Source organism: Aquarana catesbeiana, linkage group LG08, assembly GCF_042186555.1.
Source record: "Aquarana catesbeiana isolate 2022-GZ linkage group LG08, ASM4218655v1, whole genome shotgun sequence".
NCBI classification, from domain to species: domain Eukaryota; kingdom Metazoa; phylum Chordata; class Amphibia; order Anura; family Ranidae; genus Aquarana; species Aquarana catesbeiana.
The window spans coordinates 76944923-76957608 of record NC_133331.1 but is presented as its reverse complement, the minus strand read 5'-3'; the positions used below and the strand labels follow the sequence as shown (position 1 = coordinate 76957608).

The 12686-nt window shown below is 43.3% G+C and overlaps 1 protein-coding gene across 1 annotated transcript in view; it reads right to left on the bottom strand.

Annotated features, from left to right (window-relative positions):
* Nucleotides 1-12686, bottom strand: part of LOC141105857 (alpha-2-macroglobulin-like protein 1) — a 295295-nt gene that overhangs the window by 43395 nt on the left and 239214 nt on the right. The gene's annotated exons all lie outside the window — the stretch shown is intronic.

The following is a 12686-nucleotide window of genomic DNA, read 5'->3' as shown; positions in this document are numbered from 1 at the left end:
TCAGTGTCCCTTGATGTCTGTCAGCGGCTCCGTCTGTGTTTCCTCACTCCATAGGCTTGAGTCAGTGCTATCCGGTGCTGTCTCAGGGCTCCCCTGCTTGCTGTTTCCACTCCTACCTCCTCGGATACTGCTCAGCCAGAGCTCCGAGGCGAGGAGATCTAACATAGACGCGGCGGGGGGAGTGGGGGGGCGCAACGGAAGGGGGAGGGGGAGCTACAGCCGCGATCATAGAGGGACCTAAGTCCCGCGGCGTATCCCGGGGGTAAGGGGTTAGGGGGCTAAGAGGCGGCCGCCCGCACCAGAGATACGGGAGCCGTTGTCAGCGTCCTTGCCCCGCCGCTGCCCACGAGGAGGAAGGAGAGACCCGGCATCCCAGAGCGATGAGGACGAGGTCAGCCCGACTTCCGCATCCGACCCCTCCCCACACGTGAGGGCTCCGGGAATCAATCTACTTGATCACATGTTATTATGCCATCGCAGCGCACCACGAAAGTGAGACAGGCAGCTGCAATCAAATTGGGGAAATTTGCACAAGGTCAGGTCTCTGACCAGTCCCCCCTTAAAAACCACAATCAAGACACTAGCATGTTGTCCAAACCACAGATTGGGGCCTCTGTCCCTGCTATAAGAAAGAGTCAGGGACAGGGTCAGGTAACTCCTGCGAAGGTAGCAAACGTCTCCGCAGGAAACTCTTTGGAGGAGAGGATGGAGGACACCAAAAAGTGGTCATTATCACCAACTAAAACGCATGCTATGGGGAAAACAGAACCATCATTGGGGGAAGTACTGCATGCAATCAACTCCTGTAAAACTTCCATAAATGAAATCTCTGTCCAGTTGCAAACTATCCTGGAAGAACTATCCCTCGTTAGGCATGATATGCAAAAAGTGCGTGAAAGGACTACTGCCCTTGAAGGGCGGGTTAGCCTATTAGAGGATGACTTGAATCCCCTTAAACAGGAGATGAAGACTATAAGGGAATAAATGGTCAATTAGCAGATAAACGATGAAACGGAGAACAGGATGCGCAGGAAGAACGTGAGGATAGTGGGACTCCCAGAACGTATCGAGGGATCAGACCCCACTATATTTTTGGAAAAATGGTTTAAAGATTTATTTGGAGAACAGTCCTTCTCATCTTTTTTTCGCACTGGAAAGAGCTCACAGGGTCCCCTCTAGACCTCCCCAACCAGGAGCCCCCCCAAGATCTCTTTTGGTAAAACTGCTTTATTATAAGGACAAAATGAACATACTAAATACAGCCAGAGAAATGGGCAATATTCTTTACAATGGCAATAGGGTTTCCATATACCCAGATTTTTCATCTGATCTACAAAAACGAAGGGCTAAGTTTGGAGAAGTCAAACGCAAATTGAAACAGTTAAAACTGAACTACGCACTGTTGTACCCAGCAAGACTGCGTATAAAAGCCTTGGGAGAGACCGTGTATTCTGATACCTCAGAGGGAGTGGAGGATTGGTTAGCAACTTATAATAGGAGACTGTAGTCTAATTTGATAGAATTGCCTTGGGACTTTTATTTTGCAATATGATTTAGCTTAAGATGCAAATTATTACACTATTGAATACATTTGGGAGAGAGGAGAGGATGTTGGTGGCGGCTAGGTGGGAGGGAACTACGAGCATATTACCACTTGGTTGCCAAGGGGTATGGCAAAGAGTTTTCTCTATTTGTTTTCTCTTTTGTTTCTCTTTGTTTTTTTGTGTTTTTCTTGTCTTGTTGGCCCTTTTAGCTAAATGTTGGCTGTATGGGTCCCGGGGGGGGGAATAGGGAGGGACGAGTGTAAGAGTATAGGATCAAAATTCATAACAACACTTAAAAGGATAGTCAAATGTAAAGGTCACATTAGGAGGCCCCAAAATAGGCCAAGTGGGCAGGTGAATGGGATGTATGGGTGTATGGGATGGAGTGAGTGGTTTGTGTGGCACAAAGCGAAAGGGATGTATGGGGGTATGGAAGGGAATGAATGTTATGATTGGCACAAGATATTGTTTGATCTTAATTATTGGCATGAGATGAAGCACTATGGGGTCACAAAAATGACACAGGTAAACTATTCTAATCAGAAAATGCACTGGTCACAGGAGTCACTAAAAAGTACACTTTAATATTTACACGCACTCATATTTAAAAATTAATTTTATGTTCATGGAATGTCTGGGGAATGGGAGATCCAGAGAAAAAAGCAGCAGTTCTCCTGATGGCAAGAACATATGAGGCAGCTATTCTTTGTTTACAGGAGACACATCTTACTAAAATCTCTATTCCCCATTTGAGGTGGAGGGATTACTGTACACAATTCCACTCAGTTCATACCTCCTACTCCAGGGGAGTGAGCATTTTTGTTAGATTTGGGGTGGTTTTTACCTGTATACAGTCCAAGGTGGATGAACGGGGGAGATATATTTTTTTATTATGTAAGATCGAGAATAGAGTTTGTGTATTGGCAAATGTGTACCTCCCTCCACCCTTTGATGTCTTGATCCTCTGCGAGCTTACCGAGTTTGTATTGGATAAACAGGGGGTCCCATTAAAGGTGATGGGGGATTTCAAAATGGTAATGGACCGGAAATTAGACAGGTTTCCCCCAGGGACACAAATGGGCAGTGCTACGGATAGCTGTCTACCTGATTTCCTGGAGGAAACTGGACTGAGGGACATCTGGAGAATACGGAACCCGGAGGTCTGGCAGTATTCATGTTTCTCTAGGACACATTCTACACTCTCCAGGATTGACTTGGTTATGGGAAACAAGGAGAAGATGCCTATGATTAAAAATGTGAAAATCAGGCCTAGGGGCCTGTTGGATCATTCTCCGGTGACCGTTTCATTAGAGCTAGGTGAGTGGAGTCATCCTGGAGAGTGGAGGATAGGCCCTTGTTGGATCGAACTGATGGGGGACGCCAATGAGGTATTGGTGCCCCTGGGAGAGTTTCTCGACTTGAACAGAGGTACCGCCTCGGAAGGAATAATATGGGATATCCTTAAGGCCTTTCTAAGAGGCATAATGATCCAACGAATTTCAAAAATTAAAAAGCAGACCAAGGACTGGGAGAGATTAATCGGGGAGAGGGTAACAACTGTGGAAGAACAGTACATTAAAGGGGTTGTAAAGGTTCGCATTTTTTCACCTTAATGCATCCTATGCATTAAGGTGAAAAAACATCCGACAATACCGGCCCCCCCAGCCCCCCGTTTTACTTACCTGAGCCCCTAAACCTGCTGCGCTTGTCCCCGATGTCCTCTTCGCCGCTCAGCCTGACCGTTAATTGGCTAGAGTAGATGGATTGAAAGCAGTGCAGCCATTGGCTCGCACTGCTGTCAATCACATCCAATGACGCGGTGCGCCGGGGGGGGCCGAGTGATACAGTGAGTGACTATAGCCACCGGCTGTATCACGGGAGCGTGCCCGCAAGAACTAAACACCATGCGAGAGAGCTCGCATGAAGGTGGTTAGTTCTTGCGGGGAGGAGCTGAGATAGCCGCCGAGGGACCCCAGAAGACCAGGTTCGGGGGCCACTCTGTGAAAAACTAGCTGCACAGTGGAGGTAACTATAACAGGAACAACAACATTATTGATTAGTGACCCTTAGAAAAACAGAGAATAAATACCTCTTTCATAAACAATCTGCCTTTGGAGAAGGGAAAGGCGTGGGACGTATGCTGGTACAATTAGCCACGGCGAACTCTCCCTCATCTATGGTACCTACGATTGCCATAGGAGACGGGAGGGTGTCCTCGTATACCCTAGAGATAGCGGGCAAGTTCAAAGAATACTACGAGAATTTGTATAGATCGCGACAGGAGGAGACGGGTGATGGAATGGATAGCTTTCTCAGGGATCTGAATCTCCCCTATCTTAGTGAGGCAGATAGAATAGAGTTGGACAGGCCTATAATACTAGAAGAGATAAAATGAGTCATCAATGAGATGGCGGGTCAGTAATCCCCGGGTCCAGATGGGCTCCCGAACGAAATATACCGGCATTACGGGAAGATATTGCTCCCCAAGTTGCTGAAGGTATTGAACTGGTCAGTGATAAAGGGAGCGCTCCCTCTATCAATGATGGAATCTACCATCATCACTATACATAAAGAGGGGAAAGACCCACTTGATCCTGCCTCATACAAACCTATTGCGCTATTGAATTCTGACATGAAAATACTGGCAAAGGTCTTGGAGGCCAGGTTGAACAGGGTTATATGGAAACTCATCTACCCCGACCAATCAGGTTTTATACCTGGAAGAATCACTAGTACAAATATAAGGTGGGTATATTTGAACCTCCAGGTCCCAATGGATGGGGATGGAGAGAGGGCCATTTTGTCCCTGGATGCAGCCAAGGCCTTTGACAGCCTTGAGTGGCAGTATCTTTGGAGAGTTATGGAGGTAGCCCAACTTGGACAGGGTTTTATTAACTGGGTAAAAATGCTTTATAGGACACCAGAAATTAGAGTAAAGATGAACAATGCACTGTCTGATAGATATGGACTGGGGAGGGGGACGAGACAGGGTTGTCCCTTGTCACTCCTCCTCTTTGCCATTGCAATTGAACCTTTGGCCATCGCTCTTTGGTCCTCTGCCCAGGTGAAGAGTTTTAGAAGAGGCGACTTGCAAGAAAAAGTCGCACTATATGCAGATAACCCCTTGTTATTTTTTGGGGATACGCAGGATTCCCTTCGGAAAGTTATGGACATTACCAAATTTGGCCAAATTTCCGCACTCAAGATAAATTGGGAAAAATCCAGCCTTCTGCCAGTAGACCCTCTGGGCGGCCCCCTCCCTGAGGAGGCGGCCCAGATCCAAGTGGTGAATAAATTCAAATATTCGGGGGTAAATGTCTCTAGAGACCCTCAACAGTACACAGCACATAATTTAGTCCCGTTACTGGCTAAATTTAGGAGGAAGATAAAAGTGTGGAAACGTCTGCCAATATCTGTGGCAGGTCGTTGTAATTTAATTAAAATGATCTGGATGCCACAACTTCTTTATGTATTACATAATTCCCCAATCTGGTTATATAAAATGTGGTTTCAAAGAATAGACACTGTATTTAGGGAACTGATCTGGAAGGGTGGGCCGGTAAGAATACGACTAAGTACTTTCCAGTTACAAAAACAGGAGGGAGGAGTAGCGCTCCCGCACCCCTTTAGTTTCCCGCGACACAACTCCAGTATATGGGGGGGTGTAATATAGAAGGGGGAGAGGCAGGAAGAAAGATGCTCCTTCAAAATACTCTGCACGATTTAATAGTGGAAGCCCTTGAGGCAGGATCCTTCCCACCGGGACTTCCCCCATTGAGCCTAATGATGAGAGTATGGGACACAGTGAAAGCAATATTGAAGTATAGAGGACTCACGGAGTACAACCCCCTATGGGAGAACAGTAAACTGGGAGAACTACAGAAGATGGGGGTAGTAAGGGAATGGGAATGAATGAATGATTGATTTGTATAGCGCTGCAGTTGCGAACTGAATCGCCTCAAGGCGCTGGATCCGTCCTGTGTTGTTAAGCTTCTTAGAAGAGGTAGGTCTTGAGTTTCTTTCTGAAGGCCTGATGGTTTTCTTCCATGCGAATGTGAGTAGGTAGAGCGTTCCATAGCCTTGGTCCTTGGACTGCAAATCTTCGTTCTCCCTTTGTTTTGTAGCGGGTTTTTGGAATAAGGAGGAGGTTATGGTTAGAAGATCGAAGACTGCGATTGGGTGTGTAGCGTTTTATTTTCTCGCATAGGTATTGAGGAATGGGAGAGATGTGGTATAAAATCTATCATCCAGATATATCAAGACAGTACCTTGTAAACCTTCCAGGAACTGAGAGACCAATTCGCTTAGTCAAACAAATCCTTCTACAGGTACTTACAGGTCAGGCACGCATTGGAGGAACAGTTTATTGGGAGAACCTTAGAATGGAGCACAATTCCAGTACTTCAAAAGATAATCAACGCAGAAACAGGGAAATGGGTTAATCTCGAAATTATACCCACATATAAATAAGGGGAGAATGGGAGGGATAGAGACCTCTAAGTATAAGAGGAAATGGGAAAAAGATGTGGGAAATATTTCTGAAACTTAATGGAATAGAATTCTTGAACTTGCTCCGCTGGTATCGCTTTCCCCTTCCCAGAGGATGTCACACCTCTTTTTAATATACAGAACCTATTATACTCCCCAAAAACTTTATCGGTTTGGTTGACGGCCGGACGCAAGTTGCCCCAGGTGTGGAGACACAGAGGGGGACATGATTCATATGTTCTGGAGATGTCCGAAGTTGTTCCTGTACTGTATGGAGGTGATAAGCATCATTGACCGGGTGTTTGGAACCTCCACTGGGTGGGAGGCAAAGCATTGTCTCCTGGGATTAGTAGAAGGAGTGGGAAACCCAGGAAACACCCAGGTGGCGGTTCTGAGATGCTTATTCCAAGCAAGGAAACTGATCGCCCTTAGATGGCGGTCGGTATCACCTCCGTCCAATAGAGAATGGGTAAATAATATGAACATGGCAATCCTTAAAGAGAAAACTGTATATATAAAACAAGGGTGTTTAAAGAAATATGACAAGATGTGGAGACCCCGGTGGGAAGCAAGAGGGATTGATATGTGAATATTAACAGAGTAGTAATGTATGTAAATGGCGAAAAGTGACCCAAAAGAAAGTAAACTAAGAAGAGGAATGACAAAGTTGGATGAGTGTGAGAAATGGATGGGGCTGAGAGGAATATGTGACCGGGGTAGTAATCTAGATCTAGTCGGAATAACAGACGGGATTACCCCCACGATTTCAATCCCCCCCTATGCCCTAAAATTATGAATGTTTTGTCAAATATGGGGGTGCGGGAAGAATGGGGGGGGGGGTCGGGTTTTTGAGGAGATGTCTATGTCTGATTTTGATGTATCTTGTAAACAAAGGAAACATTTTTAATAAAGAAATAAAGTTAAAAACAAAATATTGGTGCTAAATTGGCTTTTCTCCAATTTGCTGGTACCAGACCAGACGGTCAGTAAAAATTAGGAACAATGGTCTGGCAATTACTCGACTGAGTTCCCCAAGTACCATTGGGTGCAAGCCATCGGGTCCTGGTGATTTATTATTGTTAAGTTTCCCAAGTCTAATTTTAATTCTGTCCTCTGTTAACCATGGAGGTGCTTCCTGTGATGTGTCATGAGGATAAATAATGCAGTTTTGGTTACTGAAGCCCCCCAATTCCCTCGTGAAGATTGAGGAGAAGAATAAATTCAATACCTTCGCCATCTCCCCATCCTTTGTAACCAGATGTCCTTCCTCATTCTTTATGGGGCCAATATGGTCTGTCCTCCTTTTTTACTGTTTACATACTTAAAGAATTTCTTGGGATTTTTTTTGCTCTCCTCCGCTATGTGTCTTTCATGTTCTATCTTAGCCATCCTTATTGCACCCTTACATTTCTTGTTGCATTCTTTATAATAATACTAATTAAAGTGGAAGTAAACCCTTCTATCATTTTCAGCCAAGGAAGCTGCCATCTTTGCCTTTGTTTAATCTTCAACTGCCATGGTGCTGCACATGTAAACCGTTATGACACCAGCCATTGGATGGTTTAACAGTTTGGTTGAGAGCAAAGCCAATGTGCAGTTAGCATTCCCGGCATGCCAGGAATGTAACTGTGTTTTGAAACTGTTAAATTGATGGGTTTACTTCCTCTTCAAAGCAATTCCTCTTCCTGGTTCAGCAAGTCATATTTTTAGGTCATCTCTTTGAATCTGGAGGAATGGGAGATCTTTACCTCCCCTGACAGACTTTGAGCAGCTGTGATCGTCGACCCGTCTCCAACATGGGCTATCAGTCTCCAAAATGTTGTCGATGTCAGTAACAGAATGGTTCTATGTCACATGTTGCAGGGCTGTCCAGTACCACACATTCTGGAAGCAGGTTTTCTCCTGGGTACCATGCACTGATGTCCTTGGCTGATCACTAGTGTTTTCAGTGCTCTAATCCTAAACATCTACCTTTGCTATCAGAGGTATTGGGTGGAAGACTTATGCCAGGCACCCCCCCTCATGCCTTCTGACCCCTCCCTGCTTTTTTTTTTTTTGTCTTCTAATTGGACAGTAAAATAGCATCACGTCCTCTGTCTAGTGAACAGGGGGATGACCCAAGAAGCAGCAATCCTAAATCATTATGTAGTAGTGAGGTCCCTGATGTATATTTAGCTAAGTGAAGGCAGGCTGGAGTTGGCTGCCCAGGCTAGGAAGGGGTAAAACCTGCCTCTATAGTTTCCACTTTTTCTGGGCTCTGCCTCTCCCTGTGCTGTAAATGAAAAGTGGGAAGTGCACTGCACAGTGAGCAGTCTGCATGGGAACAAGACACAGTATGTAATCTCCAACTACTGCACACAGCTGCCAAACCGAGAGCAGTAGTGGGAGTAGTAATTTCTGTGGTAGGGACTGCTGTAGAGGCCCGTCAGGGAGAAGATGCGAAGACACCGATGTTTTAATATGTTGGTAGATTTTTGTGATATTTTATATTATTATTATATATATGTACACATACAGTAAAAGAATGACCAGGCCAGATTTCAGTTGACAATAGATGAGTTGTCAACTGAAGCCAACTCAATTTTAACATATAAAAGGGGACTTGTTGATGTCAGTATGCAAGAATACAGATTAGGGATATAGGCATTTCAGGACAATTCCATTCTGCACATGAAAAGGGTGTTAAAATGGTATCTGTTAATCTAATTACACATATCAAAGGGAACTTGATGTCTGTCACTCAAAGACAGAAGCATATCAAGGCCTAAATGGAAATGGCCAATCAAAGTGCTCAGCCATTCAGTGTTTAGTGAATATAACATGGCGTTCAGTCTATTCATTCTGTCTGTGTGTGATTATGAAGGCACAGGTCTAGGAAACATGGGACTCTGAAGGCTAGTATTTGTTTACTCTGTTGGATTTTGTCATCTGTTGCAAGACTTTGTCATGGGTTAGAAGTCAATAAAGTGCATCTCTCTGGAAGAATTGGGTTGCTGCGGAAAGATTACTTACATCATCATTATAACTACTAATTAATTATCTACCCACTATACTATATCACTACATTATATCACTACAACCGAGAGCCAAGGACAACATCCAAGTCATGGATAACACCTATATGGACTCTCACCTCATGGTGGTATGCATGGGCCATTACATCATATTAGTGGATTAGGGAAAGGACACTGTTCTTGCTGTATTATGATGCTCCATTTCAGTAGTAAAGTTATTCTGACATTATTCAAGGGGTGTATGGTGGTTTTGACGTATTCCAAAGAACCTGGGTCTGTAATTGCACTATGGGGTAATGAAGTAACACAACTACAAACAGGGTAACTCGGCAAAACACAGAAGAGGAGTATAGTTGCAATGGGTAACCAAGTACAAGTTCAAGACACCAAGCAACCAGTTGTTAATCGTGGTATCTGGTAATGTGGCAGGCCCTTCGGTAGCGTGGGATGTTGGTGTTCTGGCTCCATCCCTAGCAGTCCATCTCCTAAGGTAACCGGAAGCAGACTAGCGTTACGGAGATCTATGGCCTGTCATGAGGTACGGGAACGAAAAGGTTAAGTGACAGCACACACCAGGTCCAGACTATGTGCTCGGCGGGACCCCATTCTGTTACTGGGAGTGAGGTAACAGAGGTACGCTGGACTGGTGGAGTGGGACCAGGCTCAGCATGTCCCTCCTAATGCAACATATTTTAGTTACAGTTTGTAGGCACATTGGATAAGTTGCTTTCCTGAGGAACTCTGCTCTTTATTATGTGCAAGCTTCAGATGGGGTATCAAGATTATACTTGTGGGTAAAATTTACACAATATGCCCCCCATCTCTGAAATTCAATGACTATTTAAGTGTTCTTGCATAGCAAGACCACTTACTGTTATCTCACATATATATTATTCTTATTATTATAGCCAAATTTACCACCCTAACTCCTCCCACAGTTTTTACACTACATAGACAAGTAATATACCGAAACGTGCGGATTGTTCCCGAATGGTGTGCTATTACTTTGTGGAACGTTTCGACGAATGGTTCACGAAATATCGTCGTTTTTGCGGCGAAATTGGTCCCATAGGAATGAATGGGGAAACTAGAGTGGGAGATGACAAAAGCTGAAAAATCAGAACATGATTTCTAAACTGCCGCCACTCCCTCATTTTCAAGCCCACCTACACAAATCTTATATCAAAACGTTCAGCTATCCCTGCTGCCACTAAACATGTCCACGGCTAAGCCATAGTCCTGATAGTTTTCACAATATGACCATTTGTTTGCAACTCACGCCGTCCATTGACATTCATTGAAACTACACTCTAGCCCCCTCCAAATTTGAAGGGCAATTTCTAAACTGCGACTGTGCCTTCATTTTTAATATTTCAGAGACATCCTATACATCAAAATCTAGGTCTGGGTCTTGTGATTCTCACAATATAAAGATCTTCACTGTAGGATGTATAGTTTTTAAAATACGGCCATTTGTTTAGAGGTCATTTCAGGAAATTTTAGCCATTAATCAGAGTGTACTGTTAGTGTTTGTTTTGTTGCCATGGTTACCAAAGCTTCTGTTATACACAGGGGGGAAGGTGGCTGGAGCATCTCAGCTGATTACAGAGCCCGGGGGAGGGGACAGACACACCATGTACTGATTTATAATAGAGGAATATGATGGGGCAGTTTTGATGAAGCAGTATTTGGGAAGCATAAACAGGGCATGAGCGTTGCTAGGAAACAGTGGTTGTAAACACAAGATGCTGAGACACTCCAAATGCATGTGACTTCATCTGCTAGACTTGATAATGCTTGTAGACTCCTCCCACAGTTTTCACACTACAGAGACAAATAATATACCGAAACGAGCGGATTGTTCCCAATTGGCGTGTTATTACTTTGTGGAATGTTTTGCCGAATGGTCCACGAAATGACGTTTTTGCGGCGAAATTGGTCCCATAGGAATGAATGGCGAAATGTTCAAAACTAGAGTGGGAAGTGACAAAAGCTGACAACCCCATGATCAGCCAAAACATTATGACCACCCCATGATCAGCCAAAACATTATGACCGCCCCATGTAAAAAAAAAAATATTTTTGAAAAAAAAAAGTAATTTTTGAAAAAAGTAAAAAAATTATTTTTGAAAAAAAAATATATTTGAAAAAAAAAAATATTTTTGAAAAAAAAAAATTATTTTTGAAAAAAAAATTACTTTAAAAAAAATAATTTCGAAAAAAAAATTATTTTTCAAATAAAAAAATTCATTTTTGAAAAAAAAAATTATTTTTGAAGAAAAAAAAATCATTTTTGAAGAAAAAAAAATCATTTTTGATTAAAAAAAATTCATTTTTGAAAAAAAAAATCACTTTTGAAAAAAATGTTCAGCTCTTTCAGCGAATGATGGAACTTTTTTACTACTATTTATACTTTTTAAAATATTAAGCTTTTTAACACTTTTCACAGTTACTCAAGCCACTCCACCCCACCCAGTTACTCCGCCCACTCCAGTTGTAGAGGCAAGAACACTTTCACAATTTCCCCAGAAATTGTACCTTTTCTAGTTATTAAGTGTTCTTGCATAGCAAGACCACTTACTGTTATCTCACATATATATTTATTCTTATTATTATAGCCAAATTTACCACCCTAACTCCTCCCACAGTTTTTACACTACATAGACAAGTAATATACCGAAACGTGCGGATTGTTCCCGAATGGTGTGCTATTACTTTGTGGAACGTTTCGCCAAATGGTTCACAAAATATCGTCGTTTGTGCGGCGAAATTGGTCCCATAGGAATGAATGGGGAAACTAGAGTGGGAGATGACAAAAGCTGGAAAATCAGAACATGATTTCTAAACTGCCGCCACTCCCTCATTTTCAAGCCCACCTACACAAATCTTATATCAAAACGTTCAGCTATCCCTGCTGCCACTAAACATGTCCACGGCTAAGCCATAGTCCTGATAGTTTTCACAATATGACCATTTGTTTGCAACTCACGCCGTCCATTGACATTCATTGAAACTACACTCTAGCCCCCTCCAAATTTGAAGGGCAATTTCTAAACTGCGACTGTGCCTTCATTTTTAATATTTCAGAGACATACTATACATTAAAATCTAGGTCTGGGTCTTGTGATTCTCACAATATAAAGATCTTCGCTGTAGGATGTATAGTTTTTAAAATACGGCCATTTGTTTAGAGGTCATTTCAGGAAATTTTAGCCATTAATCAGAGTGTACTGTTAGTGTTTGTTTTGTTGCCATGGTTACCAAAGCTTCTGTTATACACAGGGGGGGAGGTGGCTGGAGCATCTCAGCTGATTACAGAGCCCGGGGGAGGGGACAGACACACCATGTACTGATTTATAATAGAGGAATATGATGGGGCAGTTTTGATGGGGTAATTCTGATGGGGCAGTTTTGATGAAGCAGTATTTGGGAAGCATAAACAGGGCATGAGCGTTGCTAGGAAACAGTGGTTGTAAACACAAGATGCTGAGACACCCCAAATGCATGTGACTTCATCTGCTAGACTTGATAATGCTTGTAGACTCCTCCCACAGTTTTCACACTACAGAGACAAATAATATACCGAAACGAGCGGATTGTTCCCGATTGGTGTGTTATTACTTTGTGGAATGTTTTGCCG